Below are 15,620 nucleotides of genomic sequence, written 5' to 3'. Positions count from 1 at the left end.
GTGCCTCTTCCATTCAAAGGAATCTCAATAGTGCAACTTCATGCAGCCCCAGTGAGCAGCGCTTTGGAGCCAAGGGGTTTCTTTGGGCCACCAAGGACCCCCAGAAAGCAGCTCCCTGCGCTTCTTTCAAGCCCAGTGTGTAAAGCCCTGTGTCAGGAACGGCGTGGGCAAGGTGTTGGAGTGTGATGGAGGAGAGCTGGTGCTGCCCCGTGAGCACTGCTCGTACCGCAGCATCCCTCGGCCCGCGGAGATTGACAGCGCAGGCACCCAGCTCCTGCAGCCTGCGGGTACGGGCAGCTGCCGGCCCCAGGCAATGCGCAGCGCCGCTGTGATCTGCGGCAGCGGCCCTGGGTGTGCGCGACCGAGCAGATTTGCTGCTGGTTTGTTTGTATACAAATTGGAGAAATTATTTTGCTATGACATTTAAATAACAATGATAAAAAGTGGGAAGTAACTCCTTAGGAGCATGCTCTGCGCTCGGTGTCTGCGTGTAGCTCCCACCGGTATTGATGGGAATTTTGCGGATGCATCTGAGGAGGAAAAAACCTTTAGCGCTGCAGAACCGACGCGGATTTCTCCCGAGACTGCTGGATGCTGAAGCAGTTGGTCGAGGTTGCTGCATGTGAAGAGTTATTTGTTTTACCTGCATATCCAGCTCCAACCTATGTATTTCTTTCAACAGCCTATTGCCCGTCCCGCTTGGGGGAAACGCCGCACGAGCATTGGAGTTAAATTATATTTCACACTGTGCCTAAATACATTTACTGAAATGAGATTCAAACAATTAAGTATGTCTTCTATGATTTTGTCTCCGTTAGTCCAGCAGCCTAATAATTACCTCAACTGCTTTAATGTGACTTGCACCGCGTTGTCAATTTATTTAGTTGGAATTAGTTTCCTATTTCTTTTTGTAAGTGTTGCCTGTTTACTTAACAATATTTGGCTTTGCCTAATGATATGTACAGAAGACAGGGCTAAGTGGAACATCAGCTGTTTACATCAGCTCCAACAATTAATGCATGTTAATTTTTAATTACACTGATTGTACTAGAGGCAGAATGTATGTTTTTTCACAGAACAGATGTACCAGTCAGCTTTGCTGGCGAACACGCATATCGATTAGATGTTGATGCTGCCAGCGTTTCGGGGGGTGTCGGCTCCTGATGTACGCGCAGATGTATGGATTGTGCTCCGTCCTGTGCAGCCCTTGCTGGGGAGCTGGCTCCTGCAGATCTGCGTCCCCAGTGGCCCGATGGGTCCGTTTTGGTGGTGGCTTGTTGGACATCTTCATTGAGCGGTGGGGATAGCGGGGAGTTAGGGCTGCACCTGGCTGCGGGGAATTTGCCCAAACCAGCAGCAAAGTAAGGTGTGAGTGACTTCAGACTGCTTCCACTTCGGTTGTGCTGGGGGGTGATGTTTTTTGCTTTGCCTTCCCAAAGCTTCCTTCCAAAGTGAGGAGGAAACACAAGAAGTCTGCCGGGATGATGAGAGAATGTTTGGCCACGTGAGGCTGGAGTTCTCTCTCGCCGGGGAGATTCAGGCTGGACATTAGGAAATACTGCTTTTCTGAAAGAGTGGTCAGGCACTGGAATGAGCTGCCCAGGGAGGTGGTTGAATCACCAACCCTGGAGGTGTTCAAGGAATGTTTAGGTGTTGTGTTGAGAGACGTGGTCTAGTGAGAACTATTGGTGATAGGTGGAAGGTTGGATTGGATGATCTTGTAGGTCTTTTCCAACCTTGGTGATTCTGTGATTCTCATCAGGCAAACACAAAATCACATACAAAATTCTCAGAAGTCAACTTTTGAATAGAAAACTGGTGTAATTCCAGGGGACAGTTGAGAAGAAAAAGCAGCCGTATGAAAACGTGCCTCTCCTAATTGGTAACAAACTCATTTACATAGAATGATAGAATCATAGAATGGCTTGGGTTGGAAGGGGCCTTAAAGATCATGCAGTTCGCATAAGTACAAGACCAAAGCTACTAGACTGAGTGTAATAGTGGTTCTGTTTTAATGTGTTTGCCCTGATGTGCACTCTTGCATCTGATCGATGTCTCAGCAGTTACTAAAGGATTTAAGAATTACAGATATTGCAGGTAGCATAGTTTTCATGCATAAACTGCAATGTTCATAGCATACCAACAAAGCCACCTAATGAGTAGTAAAAATGAATCATAGTCCTCTCTCAAGGTGTATAATGCACAAGTATTATAATGGCTATGAAGAGAACCTTGCTGGTTCTGCTGCGTCTCATGGGCCTCACATACAAGCCTGTCTTTGGAAAAAAAAAGGAGAAAAACAAATACACTGAACTATTTCCTCTTTTCTGTCATTGGGAATTACTCTGCTGACCCTACAGAAATTAGTGTTGTTGTGCTGTTTTTAGTGAGGCTACATGTACTAGTTATCATAAATGTTTGTACATGAAATGAAATTAAACAGTCAAAGACAAACGGTGACCAAAGCTCCTGCTGTGGTTCGGTGGCCTCAGCGCATGAGCGAGTGGGGAAGTGCCGGAGTGGACAAAAAGGAGAACATCGCCCGCAGCGTGCAGGTGTTACTCAACAAGTCATAACTGCTGGGTTACAAACAATCCGAAGTTGAGTAGTGTGCAGGTAAACACCGAGTGAGTATGAAGATTGATCTGGAATGCTTTTGTTGGGTATTCTGGTCCCTTCTGTAGTGCAGAGCTGCGAACAAAGTTACCAAAAGTGCAATTTTCCGCCGTGTGTTCTCTTCCTGAACCGTATCCCAGCCCTGCCAAACACCTCCCACCCCAGGACCTGTATTTCACCAGCTCCATACCGTCCTCAGCCTGCAGGCCTGGGGCAAGCAGCTTGGTGCTATGATGGGAAAACTTTCTGCTCTCAGCACCTTTCTTTCTTCCTTTCTTTGTGGGCTTCTTCCAGTGCGTTTAAAAGTTATCTTTTCTAAGAGACTGCTCTCTCCTTTGACTGATATGAGCACAGGCATATATATGAAAGGCTGAAATTATTAAGGCTTTCTCTCCAGTACTAGGGCAGATTGCATATATGCATTTATATATATATGGATTTTAAATGATCGTGGTGGACCCGATGCCCATAAAATCACTTTGTTTTTTGATGCATGCAAGCAACAGTATCTAAAACTCGTGTATCGCAATCTATATTTCAGGAAGACAGCAAATATATTAGTCCAGAGGGAATGCATCATTTTAAGTGAAAAATCCATAAATAACAGCATTTGGTGGTTTTTTAATGTTAAAATATGTTCCTTTTTAATTAGTCATTATACGTATTGATTGATGCTTACTGTACTTCTGATGCCTTTCCTTCAGGGCTTTGTGCTTTTCGTAGATTGTAAGATGTAAAAATACTTTAAATCAAAGCCGTAAAATAAGCATAGTTAGAGGGAGAACACGAGGGTTTTTTCTTCATTTACATTCATTACATATTATGAGTTTAATTACCTCCCTCAAATAATACCGGTTTGAAGGAATGATGCTAAAGAAGGCGTACTTCTATGATGATTTTATTGATTGTGACTGATGGATGGCATCAACATTTCATAGTGAAGAATCATGGTTTTGTTACATCAGGAAAATTAAATTGGGAGAGTTATTTTCTTTCCCAGTGATAGTGGCAGTTAGAATATTTCACCTGTAATGAGATGTGTGCGTTATGTGCCATAGTGAACCACTGCTGAGCCATTAAATATATGTAAATGAAGAGAAACACAAGAGAGCCTGGGTATAATAACGTGCAGAACAGAGAAATGGATCCTGGAAAGTGATTAATTTATTTGATGATGCCTCAAGTGAGGAATTTTAGGTCACAAATGAAGTGACAGAATGACAAATTACCATTTTAAAGAATTTACTGGGCATCATTACTGAACAATTGTCAGGTAGTTTATGGTGGCTGAGAAGATGGTATAAATATAGATCTTTTCCTTATCTGAGATGAATTATTAATCACCTTTTTAAAAATCTTTGTGAGTGATGGTTGGCTGTCTGATTGGAAATAATGTGTTCTACAATTTTAACTAAATTCTAATATGATATGTAACAGGAATCTTTACAATTAAAGTCTCAGCGGAGAGTGGTAGGAGGTTTACAGTCAATTGCAGTTTTAATGTGATAAAAGAGGCTGAATTCACTAGCATATTTCAATAGGTTTCCTTAGGTATATTATCCCTGCTGTGATGTTATTCAAATGTTTACCGTTTATTTTCATTTGAAAAATGACATTCAGATACTTAAATTGTTTTCCTTGGTTTATTAGTTAATGAAAATGAAATTCTTGTAATTACTATATTTTTGCTGCCTGCCACATTATTTAAAGTGAAGTGACTGGTTGTGTCAGCTGGGTTGTAAATGCCGTCGTCTTGTGTTTTGTTCGGCTTCTGTTTGCTTTATGTATGTCATGTCCCTTCCCTGTCTGCGTGTCACTGTCTGCGGTACCAGCAACAGCTGGAGTGGATCGGGAAAAAAGTAGATACGGGAAATAGGAAGAGAAATGGTGACACTTCTTTTCTCCGTTTATTTCGTCTGTTTGATGATGAAAACCACTTCGGCTTATCTTTGAGCAGAAGTTCTTTATTCCCCAGCGGTGGATGTGCTGAAGCTGCTGGCTGGGAGCACTACCGAGGCTTTCTGGCTGTGTGTGTGCACACTGTATTTATCGTTGCCTTTCTCTCTGGCTGTGTACGTGTGTAAACATGCGTGCAATACTCCCTCACAGCCCTACAGAAAGAGATACTTGAGCATACAGTAGACGCGCACAAGTGCGTTAGAATCGGTAATTACTCCCTCCTTCTCCGTAGAGATTGAACGGTCGATCCGCATCTCGTAGTGTAAAAATTCCCTTATTCAAAAGTATTGAAGGACTCAGGATAAGTACGACTGCTCCGTAATTAAGAACAGCTCAGGTTGTTCTGCTTGTCGTTGGCTCACAGAAGCCCCCCCCACCATTTTGGAGGCTGGTGGGGCTCCACCACCGCGTCGCAATGGGGCCGTTTGCCCCCCAGCTGGCACCACACATTGTGACACCTGCCAACTCCCGCTACTCATTTCTTTTGTGTTCTATAATTCAATATTCAATTTACCTTTGAAATTTTCGACGTAGCGAACTTAATTTCGGTGGCCTACTGAGAAGGATCTCTCAAATTATGAAAGTGTTGACTGATAGTATCACTACGTCACTTCTCTAAAGGTGAAGCAAATCAAAGTGAACTTCTTTTTACCCACTTCTGGCGGTGTTCTCCACATCTCTCAGACGGAGTATCAGAAATCAGCTCCTTTGCTTACTGCACTCCCCTCCGTAGGTGGTTACCTGCTCAGCATCTCCTGCTGCCACGGTGCTCTAAGCCCGGTCCTCTGCTATGTGTGGTTTGGATGGAAAGGGCTACTTAGAAATTTAAAATGAAAAGCGATGAGGCTGTTTTATTTCTTGAAAAAATAAGCGTTGAATACATACTTCAGTTGTTACTAACCTGTCCTGGGTAGTTAGCATTAACTCACTGGTCTCAAGTTCTACAAAATACCCATGGGTGCAGATAGATAACAGGCACGTGTACCCCAACTGCAACCTAGCGCAGTGGTGCTATCTGTTGAACCAGTGCTTGTCACTGACAAAGCACAGATCCCTGCTCTGCCGCAGCAGGGTCCATTCCAGTGACAAATGTGAGCGTTTCTGATGTGTACGGCATCACTCAGAGAAATCGCGAAATGTCTGAGTGCTGAAATTGCTAATTACCTGTTTTGCTTTGAGATTAGGTACCCGAGATCCTCCAAGGACGCACCGGCAGAGTCACTTTGAGGAATTCTTTTCCTCTCGTGGATTTTGGATTGCTCCCTCTGGTTGTTCAGGTTCATGAGGAAGAGAGAGACCTTTTCGTGTTCACACCTCATAACGGCAGTAAATAAAGAAGTAACTCGGCGACTTTGGGTTCCGGGCTGGTTGGGGCATTAAATAGATGTAAATGATCTTGATTTTCTCTTTTGCAACCACAGTCCCTGGAAGAATTGACATTTTGTCTGTAACCTAGCAAAGCATTCAGCAAGAGGTTTCATTTCTAAGGACATGAAAAGCTTTTTTTTTTTTTTTTTTTACCTTCACATTTTCAAAGTACTGTTTATGGATAAGGGCATCTTAGATTGCAGAGCTGGAACTGCAGAATTTGGGGCATGGCCAGAAGTCTCCTTCAGGACTTAAATCTCCTTGGTGTTGAGTCTCAGCCGAGATCAGTGGAGCTGGCTCTGGGAGTCCCACACTTGCTTGCCCCAACCCATCACCTCCTGAACCTCAACTCCAATTTATTGATTTCCTTACTTAAGAATTCCCATTTGTCCATCTCTTAAGGATTAATCCCTGCTGGGATTAAATTTTGGCGTAACTCAGAAAAAGAACGGTGCCGCTTCCAGAGGTCTCAGGGAAGATCTCCACGTGCTCTGCTGCACACAGTTGGTGCTGGTGGGTTGCTGGTGCAGTACCGTAAGTGTTCGTAAACTTTTGTGTGTATCTATTACAAGAACTGTTGTCATAAATTCACCTTAATTGTTACTTACTGGCAGAGGTAAAAGGAAGTACATGATGGATGCTGCCCAGTGGAGACCCAATAAAATATATAATCTATTCGAGTCTACAAATTTTGAGCTCGTAACTTACTGAGACTCAGATCTGACAAACTCCAAATTACATATACTGTAGAAAATTTAATATTTAATAAAATCCATTCTCTGCCCTATAATCCTTAATGGAGACACTGTATTTTAAAAGGAGGAAGGAAAATAAGGTTGTAGTAGAAAAAGTACAGACAGCATTCCCTATGAAAGATTCAGTAATCAGGTATTTGCTCACAAGTGATTTATTTCAGTGCATACACACCCCTGAGGTGCTCCAGCGTTTCCCAGTGAAATGGATCCTGGAATTTGGAAAGCTTCATTGTTAGGACGATAATTCTGCACATAAAGGAGTTAAGTGTTTTATGTAGCAGATAGAGGATGGACCGAAAGTAAACTGTGCAGCAGTGCGCAGACTGTGGTTTGTGAGTTGCTGCCATTGCCTTTACTGAGCTGACATTGCTGTTAATGGACAGCCCTGGTGCTTCCAGAAAGTTGGGGGCAATGCAAAGTGGTTGGTGTGCCGACGGCTTACAACCAAGGCTGTGCAGGAAGACAGGCCTGTGATAAGGGGAAACATCATTCTGTTGTAATCATGTAAAAATGTATTTCTAAATATAACACAGATTTATCATGGAGGTGCGGCAAAAACACCAAAGGGTGTGATTGAGGATCAAGGACTCCAGCAGGCTTTTAATGAAGCTGAGGTCCATGCAGTGTGCTTAGCCGGGAGAGCACCCTTTCCTGTTGAGATCATGGGGCAAGGATGGGTTGCATTGCAGTCAATTGGATTTAGTTTTGTGAGTTGTGGACGTGGAAACAGAGAATCTCCTGTTCTGATATAGGTAGCCTCGAGCAACTGGGGGGTCCCCTCCTTGGCGATCTCCAGCAGCCACCTGGACATGGTCCGGGGATCCTGGTGTGGGTGGCCCCACTGGGGCAGGTGGGACCTGATGGACCCGAGGTCCCCTCTGACCTCGGCCACTCTGCGACTTTGTGGTTAAAACTCTGCCTTATTTCCAGGGTTCGGGATAAGAGGCAGGGCTCCCATTTGTTCTTTGGCATTGCAGAAGGCGGAGGGATCTCCCTCAAGGTGAGGAGAGGAGCTGGTGAGCAGCAAGCTGCTCCGGGGCATTGGTTTTTTGGTGAGAAGACTGTGGTTTGGGAAGGGCAAAGCTGGGGACACATGTCTCCATTTCACTCCGGCCCATTGCTGCTTTTCTGCTTCTGTTTTCTGCAGTCTTTTTCATTCCTCAAAACGCTCTGTACCAAATCTCCGGCCTTTGGCTTCTGATACGTGGCACTGTGTTAATTTGTTTTTTTCTCTGTGGGGAAGCCTTGATGAGAAATTATTGCAATTCATGAAAGCTTTATTTGTGCTGCTGATGACTCAAAAGTTAGCAATGCTGCTTCGCTGTGATTACTCGGTTTTAAAAAATGGCACAAATGAAAGTGGGACTTTCTGGTTTCAGCAGAAGTACTTTGTGTGAGGCAAAGAACAAAAGTATTTTTTATCATTATCGTTCACTCCCTTCAGAAGAGCTGTGCTTGCTCCTGGCTTTAAGAGACACAATGAATCTAAAACTATGTTCATCTGCATAGTGCACTTCTAACGAAGTGAATAAATAAATGAGAATCAGCAAACCTTGGGAGCTTTGGGGAATGTTGAGTTAAAAGCCAAGTTAAGGACGGGGAAAATGTGTGAAGTAAAGAAACAATGCTGTATTTCACAGAATTGGCCGAGAAGCAGAGGGGAGGGAATGGAGTTGCAGAACACAGAGTGGTCCATGGGAAGGTGCCCCCCGCTTCTCTTTGCAGGTTGGTTTTTTTTAAAAAAACGATCTTGAAAATGAATCCGGGAAAATTAGAAGGGGAATTTACATGGTATTTGAGGGATTTCCTTTGTCTTACAAATACTTTATCTTTTCTATTAAAAAAACCATTAGGAGGTCTGAGAGGAAGGAGATAAAAGGTCAAGCTGTGAGCTCATTTGCTCTGGTGTAAATCTGGACCAATACCTTTAATATCTGTGCAGCCACCCTGGATTTGTCCAAGTGTGGATGGGCGAGATCCGAGCACGGCGGGCTCCTCTGGTGGCCGTGGGTTGGCGTGTGCCGTGAAGTTGGAGCAGAAGGCACTGAGAGACATTTTGTTGTGTGTTGTACAGCTTGGGAAAGGAAGGGGTGGAAAGCAACCTGGAGGTTGGAATGAGACCTTTGTTAGAATGGAGTGTCATGCAGATGCATGTAGCTCTCTGATGTGGTGAAGGTGACTCTTTATGGAGTTTCATGGAGCCAGAGAGAAAGTTGGTTGGTGTGTCCCCAGTAACGTCCTTGTAAGTGCAGGTGTGGCAGGTTGTGAAGTTAAAAACAGCAGCTCCTGGGAAGACAGTATCAGGAAAAAAATTGCTTATTGAGTGCTACATTTAATGATATTTTTAATGCAAATTATATATGAATCGGTACCTTTTCATTCTGTCATGGAGGCAGAGCAAATACACATCTCTTACAGAACTCCTCGGGTAGACTAATGTGAATGTCTGAAGGTACAGAGGGGCTGCTTTGGATACCTTTGTCCATAGCAAGGAGCATAACTGGTAGACCTGCCCCTCAACTATTTTTTCACTTTTAATTTTAAGGTGCTAAGTTTCCGCTTAGGCTGTGGGTTTGTGCTTTTCTTTCTATCTCTCTCTCTTTCTCTTTCTCTCTCTCTTTCCCTCTTTCTACTGCATTGTATGAACCAATGCGTGGTCCAAAGACCCCACAGGTGGCCACATACAGAGCCAGTGTTATATACCTTTTTGTAAACTGCTTCCTCAAATGTGGCCGTTCCTCTTGATTGTCAGTTGTTTGAAATTACTTATAGGTTGTGATGGAAGCATGAGGCAGACAGAGCACGGCAGGAATGCAGTAAAGCATTGGTGAGTTCTCTTTGCAACACTGAGACTTGTGCCATCAGGCACTGGAGGAAGTGCACAGGGAGTGCAGATGTTGGGAAGAGCGAGCTGCATTTCATACACTAGTTATGCAAAGGACAGGGAAAGCATGACAATAAATAAATGCATTCATTTTTTATCTCACATGGGCCATGCTGTGGAAAGGTGTGCAGCCTGAGCTCTGGATCTGTAAAGGTCAAAGACTGATAGCAGCATTCATAACTGCCCCTACTTAACAGAACCGGCCAATTATTCTTTGTAAGTAACTTACTGAGCACTTCTGCGTCTTGTGTCAGACAAATTATTTGCTATTGGAAAAATCCAGTTCTTAGCAGACTCCGTCCAATCTTTTCCATAGAATCACAGAATCATAGAACCACAGAATGGCTGGGTTGGAAGGGACCTTAAACATCGCAGACAAACAGAAGCCTTCCCGTAGAGATTTTTCCTTTCTCTTTCATTTTTAATAGAAATGTGAAGGATGCAACCCAGCATCTACATTTCTTCTGCACATACTCTCCTTCATGCCAGTGCTTTTTGGAGGTTATTTCTTAGAACTGGAAATACTCACGCGATCCATGGTGATGGGCAAATCGAGGTGTCCTGGAGAACCACGCTGCGTGTGGAGGTGGAAAACTTTACACGAGAGTTTGTTGCAAGGATGCAGGTTCTTCTCTGGGTGCTCCTTTGCATGGCTTAAGAAAATTAAGATTTAGAAAAGAGAAGACAAAACAAGTCTAGTGCTCTCATTCAGAAAAGCACTGAAATGTGGTTTGGGGTTCCCATGCTTTTCCCCATGCAAGAAGCAGAGGGCACACAGCTAGCAGAAGGCTCTGAGCAGATGAACACAAAGAAGCTCTCCTCTTGCACCTGAGGTAGTGACCAGTGCACTGCTTGATGCCAGGTTTGCACGGGTTCAAATGACAGCTGAGCAGCATCACTGATGAGACAGAAGGCTGTTAGATACAAAGGTGTGATGTCTGCATCAGGAAATTCCAGAGCTGCAAATGGTCAAATTGCTGGGCCGTGTTCTGGGGAAATACTACTGGATGTTTGTGCTGTGTTCCAACTCCTCCCTGAGGTCTGTGGCTCTATGATACGAACCAGGACAGCCATTCCTGTGCTTTGCTTGGGGCTGGGCCTGGCAACTGCCTTCTGTGGGAATTAAGCCCAGCTGAGGTGGGCTCCATGTGTTTCCTTGTGCTCCTTGGGGAGGCTGAGCTGTTGGGATGCAATTTCCTCTTCCCTTTTGCTTTATCTTGTTGGAGTCTCCCTGACCAGGTCAAATGCCAGTGAGCTGCCTTCCAAGCCACGAGTCACAGTGCCACCAGGTTACAGGTGGAACTGAACAGAATCTGAGTGGAAGACGACAAGAAACGAAAAATGCAAGTACTGGCCAAATGATATTTATTGAATGTTGCGTATTTATGCATAAAGCACGTGCTGTTAAAATACAAGTGAATGTGAGAGTACGAGCGAATGAAGAGGTATTTGAATTTTAATGCTAAGTACTGTATGTATCATCATGCGGGCTGGACCAGCAACTCGAGCATGTCTGGAAGGCAAATCTGTGAAGCTGTATTAGGGATGCTTTACACGTAGTAGTCGGGTGGTGTGAGTGGGGACGGCGAGAGGGAAGAGAGCTTTGGGTTACAAAGACCTGGAAGTACCTTGAAAATCACAGATTAGTTTTGTTTAATAGGCATATTCTGAAAATAATGTTTCTGCATATATTTCTGCATATGTTTTGAAAATTCAATCTGAAGCCTCAGCGTTTTCGATGTCTTGCCTCAAGAAAAATAGCTGCAGTTGAAAATCAGGAATTGTCAGTGTGCATTGTCAAAACAACTTTATTTTATCAAGTCAAGATAATGTTGAGAGAAGTCTATACCCACTTTAATTGCTTTGACATTCAATTAGCAAGACATTCTACTCCTCTCCAATAGAATGAGCTGTTGTGTGGCTCACAGGAAAACCTGGCTGGAAAAGCACCAGGGGATGTCATCAGGGCCGTGTTCCCAGCACGGTTCACCTTACCCATCTCACTGCTGACAAGGCATGCACGCTTCCTCCTCTCCTGTGTTAGAAATTCCCCAAGAAACCTATTCCACTTCTTTACACTCCCCTATTCATTTTTTTTTTCCTACCACAGGACTTGAATCTCCCTCACTGCAATTTAAATCCCTGAGTTTTTTGCTCAGTTCACCATTAAGCTGAAAAAATTATTTTCCTTCCATCTTTGCTACGTACTGTCAACAAACTTGAAAATTGTTCTTGTGTCCTCTACAAACTGCTCTTTTTTTTTAGGATAAACAGCCCCAACTCTTCTAATCTTTCCTCATATGTCAGGTTTCCCAGACCTCTGATTAATTTCATTGCTCTCCTTGAGATGCATTATGCTCGGTGAATAATGGCCCTTGTCCCCTAGGATAGGTCATTTATACATATAGCCGAATATTTATTCATTTAATCATTTTACAATATGTCGATTGACGTAGCAGCTGAGCACTTGCATAGTGCTTACAGCTGTGAGCTTGAAACTGTTAGAAGACTAAATAAGTGGTAACAATCAAATCAAATGAAGATACTCGATCTGCTCTGAAACTTGTTAGGCTTTGGCATTAACAAATGGTTCAAGCGACTCTTAATTCTGACGAACTGAACTGGTTGCAAATAGGCATCCAAAAAAATGCCTTTAAAGATAATGTGGTCCTACCATTGCTGATGTATTGAGTTTACGAAAAGAGTGGCAAAAATCCTATGTCATGGAAGGAATTGAAAGTTAGTGCGAAGTTCTGGTAGGTCCTGGTAGGATTGTCTAAACTTGCTATATTGGACATTTTGAGAGCTTGTTAAGGGAAGTGAAGAGGGCAGCTTTTCAGCATGGGCAGTGTAGGGGCATCTTGGTACCATGGGATGCAGGTCCTGCGTGGGCATCTGCTCTGTGGGCAAGGCAGAGGGCTCCGTGCCTTGCTATTTGCCTGTACTTCTTGCTAGGTATTATTAAAAAAAGGGGAAAAAAAAAAAAAAAAAAGGAAAATCATCAGGCAATAAATCAGATCCCAGGCAAAAAATCTTCAATGGTGGATTTTAAGATGCATGGAATTCCTCTTATGATGCACAACTGAACCTGTAGCTTCCTCCTTCGTAAGGCAACCCGTTCCTGACTGGTTGCTGTTTTTTCAGAAGTTTTAAAAACAAGGAACAAATCACATTGCATTACAGTCGTGTTCTTCCCTGTGGCCTATTGGCTCGTGCAGGAGATGGGTCCAGCTGTACCAGCACTAACGGAGCAGCCGTGCTCGGGGAGACCTGCCCCTCCCTGCTGCCTTTGTCTTGGTGTGCTACCAGCTGTCTTTAACATAGCTGAGCTCTGTTGCTGATTATTACTCACTGCAAAAGCCCCTTGAATTATTTTTCCTTTGTGCCTTCACCATGCCATATTCTCTCAGTGCCGTTTACAAAGTTGCAGAAGAAAGGATTTGAAGCTAGAAACTCCCAGCTATCTTGAGAGTTTGGTTCTCTATTTTGTTGCCCCATTAAACAAACAAAAACCAACCCCAAACCCAGACAGCAGAAAGAAAGAAAAGCAGCATTTAAAACTGCTGACTCAGTGTATTTGATCAAAACGTCAATGAATTTGAGAAGCACTACAACAGTTTGCATGAGGGCCATAGAGGGAGAGTCTGAAGGTGAATTCTGCACAAGCGTTTTGTTCCAGCTGGCGGTAGAAGCACACTGGTAAAGCCTCTTGCTGCTCCTCTGCTTGGTTTTCAAGCAGTAGTCAGTATTCACAAGGTCGTGCTCAAGCACTGGCACAGCTGCCCAGTGTGTGCGGGGCTCACCATCCCTGGGGGTGTTCCAGAGCCGTGGGGATGTGGCACTGAGGGACGTGGGCATGGTGAGATGGGTGGGCTGGGGTTGGGCATGGAGATCCTGGAGGTCTTTTCCAGCCTAAACTGGGATGCTTCTGACCTGCTCTGACCACAGCCGTGCTGCCGGCCCGGTCCTGCTGAGCTGAGCGGCACCGCACCGCACTCTACAGAACACACATTCTGCATTTCATATCAGCTTTGAATGATTAGGTAATTTGTACCAAATCTGAGCTTGATGTTAATTTACTTAGCTCTTTCGTTGCTAGATTGAGAACTATCTATCAAATTTACATGTAATGAATTTTTGATAAACAGGTTAGGCCTAATTATGTGCAGAACAGGGGGATGTTGGGAGGGCATGGTGGAATAGCATCACCAGCTCTCCAGCGATGCCAGGGCTGCTCTCCTCAATGTGCCCGGGGCTCTGCAGAGGGCTGGTAACACCGATCCTTTCTGTGATCCATTGCAATTCCCTCCGGCTGATGGCAGGAGGAACAGCGCTTACTCTGGGTTAGGATTGTGTGAGCTGAGAAGTGCCAGCCCAGGCTGCCAAGCGAGAGTTCACATTGGATGTCTTCATTTGTCATTTTCCCAGCTCAGATATTTTGGCTGGGGCTTGGAAAGGTGCCGAGCACCTCCTTGGTGGAAAGAGAAGGAAAGAGATTTGAATCCTTAACAATGAAAAAAGAAAAAGAGTAAAACTCTCTTTAGAAATCAGTAATTGTTGTTCTTCTCCAGGCCTGCATGTGTTGAATAGTAGATATTGTGAGCTGGATAAGCAGACTTTACACGTGGCAGTTCACATGTAAATACCAAGCGTTAGAGCATCCTCAAAAGGAAGCCATAGAAAAGTGGTTCTCCATAGCACGAAACGAGGCAGTGTGAGAACCATTAATAGGGCTCTTTAAATTACAAAGTCTCTTCTTTTAACCCATAAATATTTACACTCCACATTTCTCGAAACATCTGTTCTAAATATGTAGACAAGTAGCCCCATAACCGTACGTATGACACTAATAGTTAAACTGATAAAGAGTAATAATTAATGTGAAACTTGCAAGAAATTAACTAGCTCATTTGCATTTTCAGATTGTGCCATTTCAGAAAGTGATAAAGTGTGGCTCCTGTCTGTGCCCCTCCGACCCCCGGTGGGTGGAAGGTTGTCGCCGAGCTTCTCTGGGCAGGTTTCACGGGGGGGAGGGCACCCTCCAGACATTTTCCAGTGTTTAAACAATTTGTGCCTTGCAACCTGTCATTTTGCAAAGCCGTTTGTGAAGAGAATCTTCTTTTTTTTTTTTTTTTTTCTCCTTTAAAATGTATAAAGAGAAGAAACTGATGTGACACGAATTAACTGGCGCCGTGACGGAAAGCCGATCTCCCCATCAGAGCGACCGGCGTGCGCTGCGGTGAGTAGGGGCCGCGCGGGTTTGTTAAGGCACTAAAAAGACATTGTCCTTAATGAATACCAAATTTAATGGGCACATGACAAGTCAGTTACCGTTACCCTGAGGCAATCCGAACTTATAGATCTTTTTCTTTTTCTTTTTTTTTTTTTTTTTAATTTGAGACCATTTTAATTTATACGGATACTTGAAATGTTAGAAGACACGATATCCTTTTCTGGCTGGTGCTCTAATTCCATGCCACGTGCTGAGGCGCAAAGAACAGTCAGAGATGCACGTCAAAGGCTGAGCGGCCACACCAGTGCAGCTCAGGGTCAGGCGGCATGCACCACGCAGCTCTGCTGGGCTCAGCCTCGCAGGGCTCCACACACACTGCGGGGCAGGGACCCCGCCGAGCATCGCTGCCTGCCTGCAGGCTCTGCCACCTCCGTGCAGCCTCCCAGCAGGGATGGAGATGTCAGGCTGCCGAGCGCCGGTGCTGGGACTGCCTGCAGGCAGCAGCTGGCTGCAGGTGCAGGGAGGTGATGCACGTGGGGCTCTGCGGCGCCCGGCTGCTGGCCATGGGCTGACCACCAGCGTCAGAAACGCAGGGATGTGTGAGAGCTGCTATCTGATGCTGAGCTTGCGCTGCCTGCCTTCTGCGTAATCGATGTTGCTATAAACGATGCTCTGTGAAACAGATTTTACAGCTCGAGTTGCGTATGATATTCTGCAGGTAAAGGTACATCCAGGCTGAAGCACGGATTTGTGGACCTCATCCTATTTATCTTTCGTCTTGGATGTGGCAGCTCAGCTATACTGG

The 15,620-nt window shown here is 44.5% G+C and overlaps 1 long non-coding RNA gene across 5 annotated transcripts in view; it reads left to right on the top strand.

Moving 5' to 3' along the window:
• The window catches only part of LOC110400045, a 141,434-nt gene that overhangs the window by 94,385 nt on the left and 31,429 nt on the right, over positions 1 to 15,620 (top strand). For 4 of the 5 annotated variants that reach the window (XR_002439562.1, XR_002439560.1, XR_002439563.1 and 1 more), the window contains one exon: positions 14,740 to 14,821. This is a non-coding gene — a long non-coding RNA (uncharacterized LOC110400045). Of the gene's footprint in view, positions 1 to 12,676; positions 14,564 to 14,739; positions 14,822 to 15,620 lie in introns of those variants that run through there. The other variant, XR_002439564.1, reaches the window with a different exon arrangement.

Source organism: Numida meleagris, chromosome 5 (genome assembly GCF_002078875.1).
Source record: "Numida meleagris isolate 19003 breed g44 Domestic line chromosome 5, NumMel1.0, whole genome shotgun sequence".
Classification (NCBI taxonomy): domain Eukaryota; kingdom Metazoa; phylum Chordata; class Aves; order Galliformes; family Numididae; genus Numida; species Numida meleagris.
The sequence above is the reverse complement of the archived record's forward strand: the minus strand, read 5'-3'. Positions and strand labels throughout refer to the sequence as shown.